This window comes from Typopeltis vanoorti, chromosome 20 (assembly GCF_054136105.1).
Source record: "Typopeltis vanoorti isolate ZY-2024b chromosome 20, IOZ_Tvanoo_1.0, whole genome shotgun sequence".
NCBI lineage: Eukaryota > Metazoa > Arthropoda > Arachnida > Uropygi > Thelyphonidae > Typopeltis > Typopeltis vanoorti.
In genome coordinates, this window is record NC_143568.1 from 76302135 (window position 1) to 76316395 (window position 14261).

General features: G+C 36.2%; 1 protein-coding gene across 1 annotated transcript in view; it reads right to left on the reverse strand.

Annotated features, from left to right (window-relative positions):
* Positions 1 to 14261, reverse strand: part of LOC150095577 (uncharacterized) — a 146994-nt gene that overhangs the window by 111797 nt on the left and 20936 nt on the right. The window lies entirely within an intron of this gene.

Sequence of the window (14261 nt, forward strand, 5' to 3'; positions counted from 1 at the left end):
ACCTTGTAGATGCATCCATGTAGTAGATATCTATTTCCGTACTCAATGGACAAGGATGGGATGGCAATTTAGGATTTAGCCAAACAAACTATATTTTATGCTTATATAACCATGCATTTTTTTGTTCTTGGAAAAAATGTTACCGAAGATAGTTACCTACATAAAACAATTATTTTATAAACTAACTGCATGTGTATGAGTTTTAAAAAGTTCATTTTAGTTCTAAATTAAAGTCTTGTTTATTCTTAATCCTAGTTGGAAATCACTTTGTAGAATGTTTAAATGTTCTAAACTTGCATGATTTTTTTTGTCTTTACAGAAAACAAAACATAAATCTTTTAACATATCATGATATTTATTAAGCCTATCACAGTGCTGCAATAAAATTGCAGCAGTATTTTGTTCTGCAGTTACCTAGAATTGCCCATTATGAATTGAAATAAACAGCTGTGAAACAATTTATATCAACTAAGCTCTCCAAACTGCATGCAGCTAAAGCAATATCAATATTAATAATGCCATTCTTATAATTATTTTATATGTTCAGTTGGAAAAAATAGCAAGAAAATAATCTTGTGCACATTGTGTTTGAAAAGAACATCGCGAATAAAATTCAGTTTAGAAAATATCATTCCATGAAGAAGAAAATACTGCATGTTATTATTATAATGATGATGCAGTATTTTCTTGTAATATGAAATACATTTCCTACTAGTTTTGGAAATGTGACATTTTTGAAGTAATTGAAAAATAATTGAATATCTAAGTTACATAACTGTATTTTATTATTATTATTATTATTCGGATCTCCATGTGACTCCATGAATAATAAAAATCATCATGGGAAGACTATCTTAGAACAACACAACAACACTCCTTGTTCCCCATTTGTGATCACATCACTTTATCAGGCAAAGCATTCCATGATCCAACCACGCTTCAGGAAAAAAAAGCTGCTTCTCACCCTCTTGTTCACCACTTCCAAGGATGGTTGCTCTACCATACAAATGATCTCTCTCTCTCTCTCTCTCCACAATAAGTGTCAACCTGTAACTACCTCTCATCAGTTTAAATGTCTCGATCATATATCATCTTTAATTTTCTATCCAATTTCCTATTCACTTCTAAAAATCCACATCTATATTCTCCCCAGGACCTTTTGAATGGGCAAACCGCCCGGCTGGTTTTACTGACCGTTCGACTAATTAATGTTGTGAATTGACATGGCTAAATAATGAGCAAGAATGGAAAAATAATTTAAGATAATTTTTAATTAATAATGATGAGAAATCGCACCATAGAGTCTCGATATTCTTGAGACCAGTTCAATTTCTTGCATTGCAAGGCAATCTCTAGAGCTTCAGATATTCACTTTGATGCACCATATGCGAAAGAAGAAAAAAATTGGGATCTCGAATACAACAGTATTGGTTGCAAAGAAGATCGTTTACAAAAGAGACATAATTTCGATGTTTGAAAGAAATAAATTGTGAAAATAGAGCAAATTCGAATCGAAGGCAAAAATTGATGTTAAAAATGTACAGTTATTTTTCTTAATAATGGTTTTTGTCCGAAGATCGTGAGTCAAGTATTTAACATTTTATTTTGCAAAAGAAAATAGGCCTGCGCATCAAATATAGTTGTGATCTCGGGGAATTCTCAAAACTCTCGAGGACTAAGATGTCAGTCTTGAGTGATACCAATTCCCATTCCTAGTAATTAATACTTATAAATAGTAAAATTGTGACATAATGCACATTATGTGTCTCCGGTATTACTGTCAGTGCACAATTCAGTGATTTGTTCTGATCAATTTAATAACAATGATATTTTATATTTATTAAATTACCCCATAATGAGTAAAAAGTCAAGTCAGAAAACCACTCTTAATGTTATTTTAAGAAAGATGAAACCGATAAATATAGTAGCGCAGACACCAAACCAACAACACAATCGTTGATTTCTGCAGTCTCAAATGTAAAACGTGCATCTAAACACCGCTTATCAGGTATTAACAATGAGTGGTTTAAAAATTTTCATTGGTTAGTGGTGAAAGATAATGGAATGATGTGTTCCACATGTATGAAATATAGAAAAAGACAACCCACAAACAAGGAAGTGACTTGGGTAACTATACCATGCACAAGACTTCGAAAAGAAAGCTTGGTTGACCATAACAAAGCAAGTTAAACACTGATTCTTGCTCAGATATAATTGAAAAATCAATTTCAATTTTGAATAATTTGCAGAGAGATGCTTTTCTGGGAGCTTTAAGATCTATGTATTGGTTAGCGAAAAATGAGTTACCACATACTACGTTATTTGAAAAATTGCTTGAGCATTGCAAGGCTATGGGCTGTTCCTACTTATAACATCTTAACGTTGGTAAAAATGCACATTATACCTCAGAAAGAATAATGCAAGAGTTGATTGATATTTTAGCAACAGAAATTAGATCTGAAATACTGAAAAATATACATTCTGCAGATTATTTCAGTGTTTTATGTGATGAAACTACAGACATCTCAGTTTTAAAACAGCTGATTGGGCGGATTAAATATGTTTGTCAACTGTTAAAAAAAAGGCCAGAGTTAGTTTTGTATCAATTTCTTTTAGGGTTACATGGTGATCAGCATTCATTTTAAAAATTTTATGAAATTTACAACCGTGTTAAAACCTAGATTCCTCCCCTCTAAAACCCAAAGTCTGGCTTAGATACGTTGACGATGTTTTCGCGATCTGGTCCCATGGCCGCCAGACATTAGACACATTCCTTAGCCACCTAAACAAACAACACAAATGCAGTTCACAACTGAAATTGAAAAACACAACACACTTCCGTTTCTAGATACACTTGTCACACGTCTTCCCTCAGGCAATCTTTCCTTCACTGTTTACCGAAAACCAACACATACGGGACAATATATACACATAAACTCCTACCACCACCCAACACAAAACCTAGGTGTCATCAACACGCTAAAAAACAGAGCTCAGATGATTTGTTCCAGTGAACACGCACTGAAAGACAAATTTAAAATTATCAGTAATAACTTGCAAAAAAACGGATACAGCCAAAACACCATAAACAAAATTCTCTACAAAACCACAATAAAAAACAAAGACAACCAGACTACAGTAAAACTATAACCATTCCCTACATTAAAGGAATATCAGACAAAATAAACAGAGTACTGCAAAAGTACAACCTCAAAGCCAGCTTTAAACCTCCTGCAAAATTAAAAAGCTTACTCAACTCATCCAAAGACCCACTCCCTCCATTAGCTCACCCTGGAGTATAACGGATTTATTGTACTTGCAACATACCATATATAGGAGAAACAGGACGCACTATTCCTATTAGACAAAAAGAACATAAATGACACATTAAATATAATAATTATGGTGAAGCTGGCCTTTCTGATCATGCTGTGAATACCTTACACAGAATTGACTGGAAAACCACCAGCTGTCTACATCACACTAGAACATGGTATGAACAGAAATTCAAGGAAGCCTGTGAGATTATCAGCAACCACCCCAATCTGAACAACAATGATGGTTTAAAAATCCCAAACATATGGAAGGTATATATTCGACCTTCCTCACCAAGAACAACTATAAACAGGACTGTAAAAAATCCAGTAGTGTAAATCAAAAATAAGAATTGTAATACTAAAAATAGGACACCAATTGTTTCTGAAAGAAAACCTTCTAAAAGAATGTTCATTCCTGTCATTGTAAAAATAGAATTTAGCTTGATGTAAAAATTTATTTTTTATTTTATTTTATTATTACTATTATTATTATTATTATTATTATTTTTTTTTCAACCAGAGGTCACGCCAGTAGAATAACATGTGATCAAATCATTGTTTCTCTAGCTTACAGTTAATGATGTAACTCAGCTTGTCCTGTATATTTATGTATGCTCCAGATGATGATCTTGATGTGAAGATCGAAACGTCAGGATAATAAAAAAAGTTTTTTAACACGGTTGTAAATTCCATAAAATTTTTAAAATGAATAGTTTTGTATCAACTTGCAATATCATTGATGGCAAAGCTGAGACTATAACTAACAAAGTAATTGAAACTCTTGACAGTCTAGGTGGACTGTCAAGAGTTTTCTTGTAATCTGGTGGACCTAGGATCTGATGGAGTAGCTGTCATGATTGGAAACTGCTCAAAGATAAAACAGATGGACTCATGTAAACCACCGAACGGCTCTTGCCAGTGCTCAAGCAGCTGCTGAAGTACCTTATTTAGTCATGTTTAATGATATCTTAAGGCAATTGTTTTTCTTCTTCCAAAATTCCTCAGTCAGGATGACTGGTTTAACCCAAATCCAAAATATACTGAACAGTCCTCAGATTAAACTTGAAATGGCTAGTGACACTAGCCATTTCAAGATGGCTGTCTCATGATTCTGCAATACAGTCTCTAAGAGAATACATGGTGAGTCTTATGACTGCATTGTAAAAAGAGGCCACTGAGAAATGATATCACAGCTGAAGGTTTAAGTAAATATATCGGAACATACAATTTCGTAGCCTCACTAATGATGCTTTCAGATGTGTTACCACATTTATCTAACTTGTCTAGATCATGGCAAAGGTAAGATGTTGACTTAACTGAAATAGAGCCAGTCTTAGAAGCCAGAAAACTATCCATCACGGAATTGAAAGACACTCCTGGCAGTCAGTTTCAAAATCTTCATCAGCATCTTTCAGGTGAATGGTCAGTCCTTCACACTGATTATTCAGATTCTAATGTTATTACGTTTAAGACTACAATATATGATAAATACATAGGGACAGTTATTAAACACCTAGAAGCAAGATTTCCAGATGTGGAATCATTTCCTGCTTTTCAAGACTTTTCAATGCAGAAAGTTCATGATCAACGTGAGGCTTCTGAGATTCTTTTTGATTATTATTCTAGAAATGGAAGTCCTGCAGTTTTAAACTATGAATGTACTAAAGTAGAATGGGCAGTTGCATTAAAAATGATTAATCGACAGTCATACAAAAATCTAGATACAAGACAAATACTGCTGAAATTAGCAACATCTGAGCTCAAAGAGTCTTTTCCAAATTTAGCAAATCTAGCTGCTGTTGGACTGGCCATACCTGTGAGCACAGCTGAATGCAAAAGGGGTTTCACTGCATTAAAAATGATAAAAACCTGTATGAGGAATCACATCAGTCAGAACACTAAATAATCTGATGCTGATTTCACTGAAGGGACCAGATCCAACAATATTGATTCAATGATTACAGAAAGAGACAATATCAATGAACAATTCAGAATTAATAAAACTGATGATTACAGAAAGAAATTAATGGACATAACACACAAAATAGAGCAGGAAATTTGGAAGTGCAAACAAGAGAAATGGGCGGAACTTTGCAGTAACCTGGATCCAAGAAAAGACAGCCAACACTGGAATATTATTAGAATCCTAGACAATATCAAAAAAGAGAACCAACAGAAAACAAACTTCATCATAAATGCTGGCAAACAAGCTATTACAGATCAAGAAATTGCAAACACACTGGCAAAAACCTATTCAAACAACTCCAAACTTCAGTATAACAGAGAGGACAAGCCCCTCAATAAACTCACAAGTCAAATGCTAAAACAAGCAAGAACATACCAAACTAATGACATCTTCTCCGAAGAATTTACACTAAGTGAACTAAATTCATCAATCGAGAAAACTGCACCTAATAAATCCCCTGGTAATGATCTTATCTTTGGTCATATGGTCAAACACCTTGGCAAAAATGCCAAAGAACAACTTCTGGACATTCTCAATACCTCTTGGCGAACGGGCAAACTTCCAAAAGAATGGAAAAAATCAGTTATTGTACCCATCCTGAAACCTGACAAAAATGCTGCAGAATGTCAAAGTTACAGACCTATCGCATTAACTAGCATACTTTGTAAAATTACTGAAAGAATCATACACTCCAGGCTTATGCACTGGCTGACAAAAAATAAGAAAATCAACTACTACCAAACTGCTTATAGAACTCGTCATTCGACAACAGATCAATTATTCCATTTCTGCCAAACAATAATAGACTCATTTCAGGAAAAACCAACAAAAAAGACAACTGCCATATTCCTTGATATGACTGCTGCTTTTGATCGTGTTTGGATCAAAAAATTAATACAAACAATACATGATATTGGAATTAGAGGAAACGCTTTAATCTGGATTGCTGATTTCATCAGAGGAAGAAAGATCAAAGTCAGAATCAATACAGCAATATCAAAAGAGCGGAGAACCTGGGCTGGTGTTCCCCAGGGCTCAGTACTCAGTCCCTTACTATTCCTTCTATATGTCAATAATATTCATCCCTACCTTACAGAAGACACAAAAGTAACTTGCTATGCAGATGATATAGCCATCTGGCACACTAGTGCTAAAATCAAAGAATCAGAGGAAATTCTAAACAAATCCATGAGAGGATTAGAAAAATGGTCAAACGAACTCAAACTTAAAATCAACCCAGACAAAACAAAACTAAGTACATTTAGTACAGACAGGAAAAATAGACATTCCTACAATCCCAAAGTCATGATCAATAACAAGCTAATTGAAAAAGTCACAAATCCAAAATACCTTGGTATTACGCTTGATCAGGAATTACGTTTTGCACAACACATCTCTAACACTTCCAACAGAGCTCTAAAAAAATTAAATATACTGAAAAGGCTTTGTGGAACAAATTGGGGTGCAAAGCCAAAAATCCTCAAAACTACTTACACTACACTAATAAGGCCAATAATGGAATATGCAGCACCTATCTGGTCACCTTCGGCTTCATCGGTAAAGAAAAACCTAGACAAAATACAAGCAAAAGCATCCAAGATTATCATTGGTGCAGTCTCATCCACTAACAACATCAGAGCCCAACAGGAATGTGGGCTTGACCTGCTGGAGGACAGACGAAAATTTGCCACCATAAAATTCATAAATAATATCAGAAGCTACCAAAGTGATCATGTCTCCCTAAAAACCTATGAACATTGGAACCAAATTTGCAGACTTCACAGATCATCGACTTTACAATATGATGACACTATCAGGAAAGAAATAGGTCTTGATCAGCTAAATGTCCACATAAACAAAGAACCTCTATTTTCCAGTCCTTTACCTTCAAATACCTTCATAAATCTAAACCTTACCAAACTCTGTACAAAAAAAGAACCAAAAGAAATGCTTAAAGAAAAAGGCCTAAATACCATCAACCTTCTTTCATCCTCCAAACAGGTTATTTGTTATACCGATGGATCATCAGACACCAATATGATTAATGGAGGCGCTGGTGTTCTCCTTCTACTCCCGAAAGGTGAAAAACTTTCAATAAAAGTTGGATCTGGGAGAATCGCTTCCAATTTTACCAGCGAACTCTACGCAATAATTAAAGCACTAGAAGCCTACTTAAATCTATCATCATCTCAACAATCTGAAGGAATTATAATTTACAGTGACTCAAGATCAGCTATGGAGGCAATCAAAAATGGCAATACCAAGCTCACACAAGACATCCATAAACTCTTAAATCATCTAAAGTGTTTAGGTAAAAGTTGCATTCTACAATGGATTCCTGCTCATGTAGGCATTGATCACAACGAAGCAGCTGATAAATTAGCAAAAGAGGCCAGAGAACTCAACCAAGAAACTCATATGATAACTCTTGCTGATGCCAATGCACTAGCAAAAGCTAAACTAATTCCATTGAAATCAGTGATACAACATCAAATTCCCGAGATCAATGCTGACAGAAGGACCTCCACTACGATAGCAAGACTACGAACAGGACATTATAGAGGAATGAAGATCAATACAGATGATACGAGAACATATAGAAACTGCAACAACTGCCCCAATACGGAACTGACACCCACTCACATCTTTACCTGTCCAGCAATTACAGCAGCCTTGCAAGAAATAGATCCTAATCCTGAACAACAGCTCTATACAAACAAAATCACAGACATAGCCAAAGCAGTACAAAGAGCGCACGGAAACATCTAAGACTCTTCAAAGGACAAGACAACAACAACAACCAGATCCAACTGATTTTAATTACAAAAAAGCTGCTGACAACTGGGGTTCTAAGAAGAAGAGAAGAATTATTATTATTATTCCTGATACCTCTAAGGAGTCCGAAGACTCATCGCAGGAGGACACCTACAACTGTCTCCACCACTACACCGAACCTCTACTACAAATCATCTCCATCAACGCCATCTACTGCCCACCTCCACCACCACAACTAGTATTTTTTTGTCTGTAAATTGCATGCGTTCTGAAGGGTCGATTTGTCTGTATGCAGGATGAAAAACCCTGCTACCTCCATATGAGATCGGCTAATTCACCTTCGAATGAAATCGTCCACATAAAGATTCCTCCCGTCGCAACAAGAATCGAACTTAGGCCTATTCAAATCAAAGGGTGCAAGGTACCGTCGTTCTTCCAATTGCACTATGGAAGCGCTTAATTAATATATAGAATTTTAAGCTGTTAGCATTACAAGGTTTTTCATTACTTAATGAGAAAATAAGAAAAATCCTAGTCTTGTTTGTTATAATTTTAATTACAAAAAAGATATTTTCCCCTCTTTCCACCCCCCAAGGGGGTGGAAAGAGGGGAAAATAGTTCCACTGCACAAAGGTGGTTCCAAGGCTGCTGTTGAAAATTACCGGCCAATCAGCATAACAGGAATCATTATCAAGGTCTTAGAGAAAATAGTCAAGAGGAAAATACAAGATTGGATAGAAGAAAATGGGATACTGTATCGGGGACAGCATGGTTTTGTGAAGGGTAGGTCATGCCTCAGTAACTTGCTCACGTATTATAACACAGTGACGGCTGAACTGGATAAGGGTAATGGGTTTACAGTGATTCTGCTGGACCTTGCTAAGGCCTTTGACAGGATACCACATGGAATTCTAATCAGTAAATTGCAGCATATGGGAATGGACATAGGGTTGGTGAGATGGATAGGAGGGTGGTTGACGGAGAGATATCAGAGAGTGGTTTACTCAGGAGTAGAGTCCACTAGACGGCCTGTGACTAGTGGTGTACCACAAGGATCTGTTCTTGGACCACTGCTGTTTAATTTGTTCATAAATGATATAGGAAAGGATCTGAGAGGAACAGTTCATTTGTTTGCGGATGATGCGAAGTTGGGTAGGGCAATAGTGAATGCAGATGACGTCAAAATTTTGCAGGATGATTTGGATAGATTGGAGGTCTGGGCTAGGGAGAATGGATGTCAATTTAATGTGGCAAAATGTAAGGTTATGCATTTTGGGGTGAAAAGATGGGAGGCAGTTTACTGCATTGGTGGAACCGTACTCCAGGAAATTGATGAGGCACGAGATTTAGGAGTGTTGGTGGATAAGGAATTGAAATTTAGGGGACACATTGCAAAAGTGGCCAAATCAGCTCATCAAATCACTTGGTTGCTGAAGAATACGTTGACAAGCAGAGACAAGCAGGTTATTGTTCCTCTGTATCGAGCCTTGATAAGACCTCATCTCGACTACTGTGCTCAGATTTGGTCACCTAGGTTTCTTCTTGATGGGGAGGAGGTGGAGAGGATCCAGAGGCGAGTGACCAAGATGATAGCAGGTCTGTGGAATGAACCGTATGAGAACAGGTTGAGGATTTGTGGGTTGCAAAAATTGGTTGATAGGCGGAGGAGGGGAGATATGATTGAGACATTCAAATTACTGAAGGGTTTCTATAAAATTAATTCAGAAGATATTTTTGAGAACAGGGCTGGTTGTGGGAGGACTAGGGGACATCCATAGAAACTGGGCAAAAGTGTGGTTAGTAAAGGTGTTAGAGCTGGGTTCTTTACTTTTAGAGTAGTGAATGAGTGGAATGCGCTCCCTGAGTCTGTGGTGGATGCTGTGACAGTGAATGAGTTTAAGGCGAGGTATGATAGATACTGTATGAATGTCGAATAGTTGTGATGAAAATGATTTGGGGCCTCCCTCGATGAGTCTAATGACTCCCTGGAGTTGCCCGTAATAATAATAATAATAATAATAATTACTATAATAAATAATATCCTGTTTGAAGTAATTTCTAATAAAATTACTATTTTAATTTGTTACGAAAAAGGGTCTTTCTTAACTCATTCAATATTTTTGTACGCCCGGCTAATGCTTCATTTCACCCAGCTGGTAAAAATTTCTGGGGAGAACAGTGCATATGTAGTAACTTAAATATCAGCTTATCATGTGACACCCTGTCACATGCCTTTGTAAAATAAAAAAAAAAACTGGCAGTATATGTCTTCCCCTCATTAACTGTTCTTGTTATTTTATTATAAAATGCAATCAGATTACTAAAACAAGAATGCCCCTCAAAAATAACATGACCTCATCTGCCAATGCTGTATACAATCTCTCACTAATTTCTCCAAAACCTTAACTACAGAAAAATACAAACTGGTCAATAGTTTGACACCTGCACTATACCACCACCCTTATACCATGGTACTATATTACCCTCCATCCACTCCTTGGCCAGACTCTTATTGTCAATGATTTCATGTCAATGAAGCTATTGGTTCCTCTGAAAACAAATTGTGAAATTCCCATCCATTCCTAGTGCCTTATTGACATCTAGAGCAAGGATTGGCAACCTATGACCCATGGGTCACTCAGTGACCCGCTGAAAGTTTGCATTTAAAAACTAATAATCTAAATTTAAAAAAAAAAAAAAAGCAAATACCGTATTTGCAGGCATATAAGACGTACCCCCCTTTTTTTGTACACATTTTTTAGGAAAAAAAGATTTTTTAGATCCTCTTCCTGATTCCACCAAGTTCTTATCATTTTCTCAGTTGGGCGTGGCCTGAAATGCCTCTCTGCAGCTCTCTTTCCATGTTCTTTAGCATACGCAATCACACATAACTTGTATGCAATATTGTAGCAATGCCGACGTTTTTCAGCCATAATTTGCCAAGAAATTTAGAGAAAATTTAGTGGCAGAAATTTATCATTTCTGTTCACAACAACCAAGACAACAATTGAAAAGTTTAAATGAACAGGAACACAGCTGTGATTGTCGATGACAGCACATCCACTGAAGTCACGTAACTGGAATGATCTCACACACTGCAAGGAAGCAAGAAAAAAATCGCGTAACTCGGAACAGAGAAAATTTCCAGAAATTAAAATAATAAAAAACTGAGTATCAGCGTATAAGATGCACCCTGTTTTTCAGACCTGTTTTCAAAGAAAAAAGTGCATCTTATATGTCAGCAAATACAGTAAGTTAATTCCTTTTTGTGTCTTAATTTTTAGAAATTGATAATTTAGAAATAGAACTGACTGAATTTAAGAAATCAACAATAACAAGACAAAGACAATGAAAATAGGCAGAAACATAGAAAACATCAACTGCATCATGAATGAAGAATCTATAGAACAAGTAAAACATTTCAGCTACTTGCATTTAGTGCAGATGGTAAATTAAATATGGAAATAGACAACAAAATCAACAAAGCTGGTATGGTAGGAAGTGAACTGAATAAATTTATACAGAATAAGAGAAATCAGTCAAAACACTAAATTAACTGTATGCAAGACAGTGTTCAAACCAATTTTAACTTATGGATCTGAGAGCTAGGTTAGAAATAAAACATTTGACCAAAGACTAGAGACCACAGATAATGAGAGTCCTGAGAAAGATTAGGGGTGTGAACACATGGCATCAATGACAATATTATACTAAAAATAAGGATATAGGAAAGAACTTAACATTGTTTGCATCCAGGAATGTGTTAGCTGAGCTAATCTTATGTGATATGGTCACCACTTAAGCAGAATGGGAGAGGAAAGATTAGCAAAACACATGTTCTCTGTCAGATAGGCAAGAAAAAGACACAGAGGAAGACCAAAATATAGGTGGATTGAAACGGTAAAAAGTGCCGTAGAAGACAGAAATATAAGATCTGATAATGTTGGAATTTTGACAGAAAATTGATTGATTTGGAGAAAAATTGTTGATAAGAAGTTAGTAATGATGTAAGTTTTTCATGCATGCATTACTAGCATAACATCTTGTACACCCTTTGAAGGTATACATGTCAGGAATTTGATGATGATGATGACAACGACTTGTGGGAGAGGGGATGACAGAGAAATACATAACACCATCGGCATATAAATGTATTTCGAAGGTCAAAATGGCTGAATAAAGTATGTGTAAATAGATGAATGAGGGGATTAATCATTATTTATCTTGTGCTGCTTTGGAGGCAGCACAAAATAAATAATGATAATAATAAGTTTTATGAAGAGTATAAAGAGCAGGCCAGGAGAGTAACTCATTTGGCAAGGACAATAAAAATACAGTATGAGCAGAAATTAGTAAATCAGTCCAAGAAAAACTATGCAAAATCTTAACTACAAAAGACATACAAACTGGTCAATAGTTTGATACTTCCACTCTACCACCATCCTTATACCATGGTATTATATTACCCTCCTTCCACTTCCTACTGATTTTAAGGTCGTTACTGCATTCTTCTGTTGTAGCATTTAATGTTAATGTAATCATTCTCGTTCTGAAGAAGCCAGACAGACCCAAGCTGGCGAAACTGGTTGACGATTGTATACATACAGGGTGTTCGGGATAAATTTGACATATTTATAATTAATTATATTTTTCCGTAAGTTACATGTATTAACACACACTTCTCTTCATTTAAAAGTTTGGACCCTTCTTCATTCATATACAAGATGTCAGAAAGGATGGATAGCTGGAACCCACCTGAATCATGGAAGAGAATAACTTGTATCATGATGATTTGTGCCCGCCATCAAAATAAGGATATTACGACTGCTGCCCAATGCTCCCTGAATACAGTAAAAACAATCAGGCATGAACTAGAGACTTGCAATGGTGACTACGAGGATGTAGCAAGAAGAAAGATCCCTAGCAGACGATCTGATTGCGTTCGTACAGCAGAATTCCTCGCAAATCTGCAGGAACAGGTGTTGAAGAACCCTGGCATTGGAATTCGGGCTTTGTTCGTGGAGTTGCTAACTGTAGTCAAGCCCTGGATAACAAGGGTAGCCAATGGTAGGCCGTATGTATGGCAGCAGGATTCGGCCCCTTGCCACACCTCTGGGAAAAGTCAAAAATGGTTGTCTGAAAATTTCTACGACTTCACCAGTCCAAATGTTTGGCCTCCAAACTCCCCAGACCTTAACCCCATGGATTATTTTGTATGGGGCGCAGTTGAAAAAGACACCAATCGCACTTCCAGTAATACAAAAGCCCAGTTAATGGATAAAATTAAAACAGTTTTTGCGGCCCTTCCCAGGGAGACTGTAGCATCAGCTTGTTCGAGGTTCCGAAGCAGAATTGAAGCTGTGATCGATGCTAATGGTGGTTATTTTGAGTAAATCTTGTTGATAGTATTGTAATTAACTCTGCCTGTAATGTTTTTTTGTCAATTCATTAAATTTAATAGATACAAAGAAGATTTTCTTTTTCCTTACGAAACTGTCAAATTTATCCCGAACACCCTGTATATTTATATAAAAAATCATGGTCCAATAAAATCCAAAGGGGAAAAAACTATGCATGTTTTTTTACTATGCTGCAAGTAAAAAGAAGAATGATTATGGTAAGATGATGTTAATAGACAAAAGTGGAAGATTGGTAACTGCTGTAGAGGACACAGGCAAGGTATTCAGTAAGCAGTTCATCAGGGTGTTTCATCCTCAATGTGAAATCAGAAGTGCAAGTGTAAAGAATGAATTGAGAGAACATATGTCATGGTTGACATATCACCACATGTCTTAAGGGCATGTTTGCATCATCAGGAGTTAGCATCAGCCTTGGCCTACCTGTTTAACAAGAGTCTCACAACAACACTAGTCCCAAAAGAGTGGAAGGAAGGCAAAATTGTTTCACTTCACAAAGGTGGTGATAAGGCAACAAGTTATAGGCCAATCTGTATATCTGGAGTTGTAGTTAAGTTATTGGAAAGGTTGCTGATAGATAGGATACAAAAGTGGGTTGGTAATAGTGGTATTCTTTGTGCTTGTCAGCATGGGTTTGTTAAAGGGAGGTCATGTTTTATCAATTTGTTTATGTACTATATGACAAATGTATTGGACAAGGGTGATGCAAGGGTGATAGATTGCCACAGCACAAGTTAGTCACTAAACTGAAGCAGATGGAATTGGATAATAGACTAGAAAGTTGGA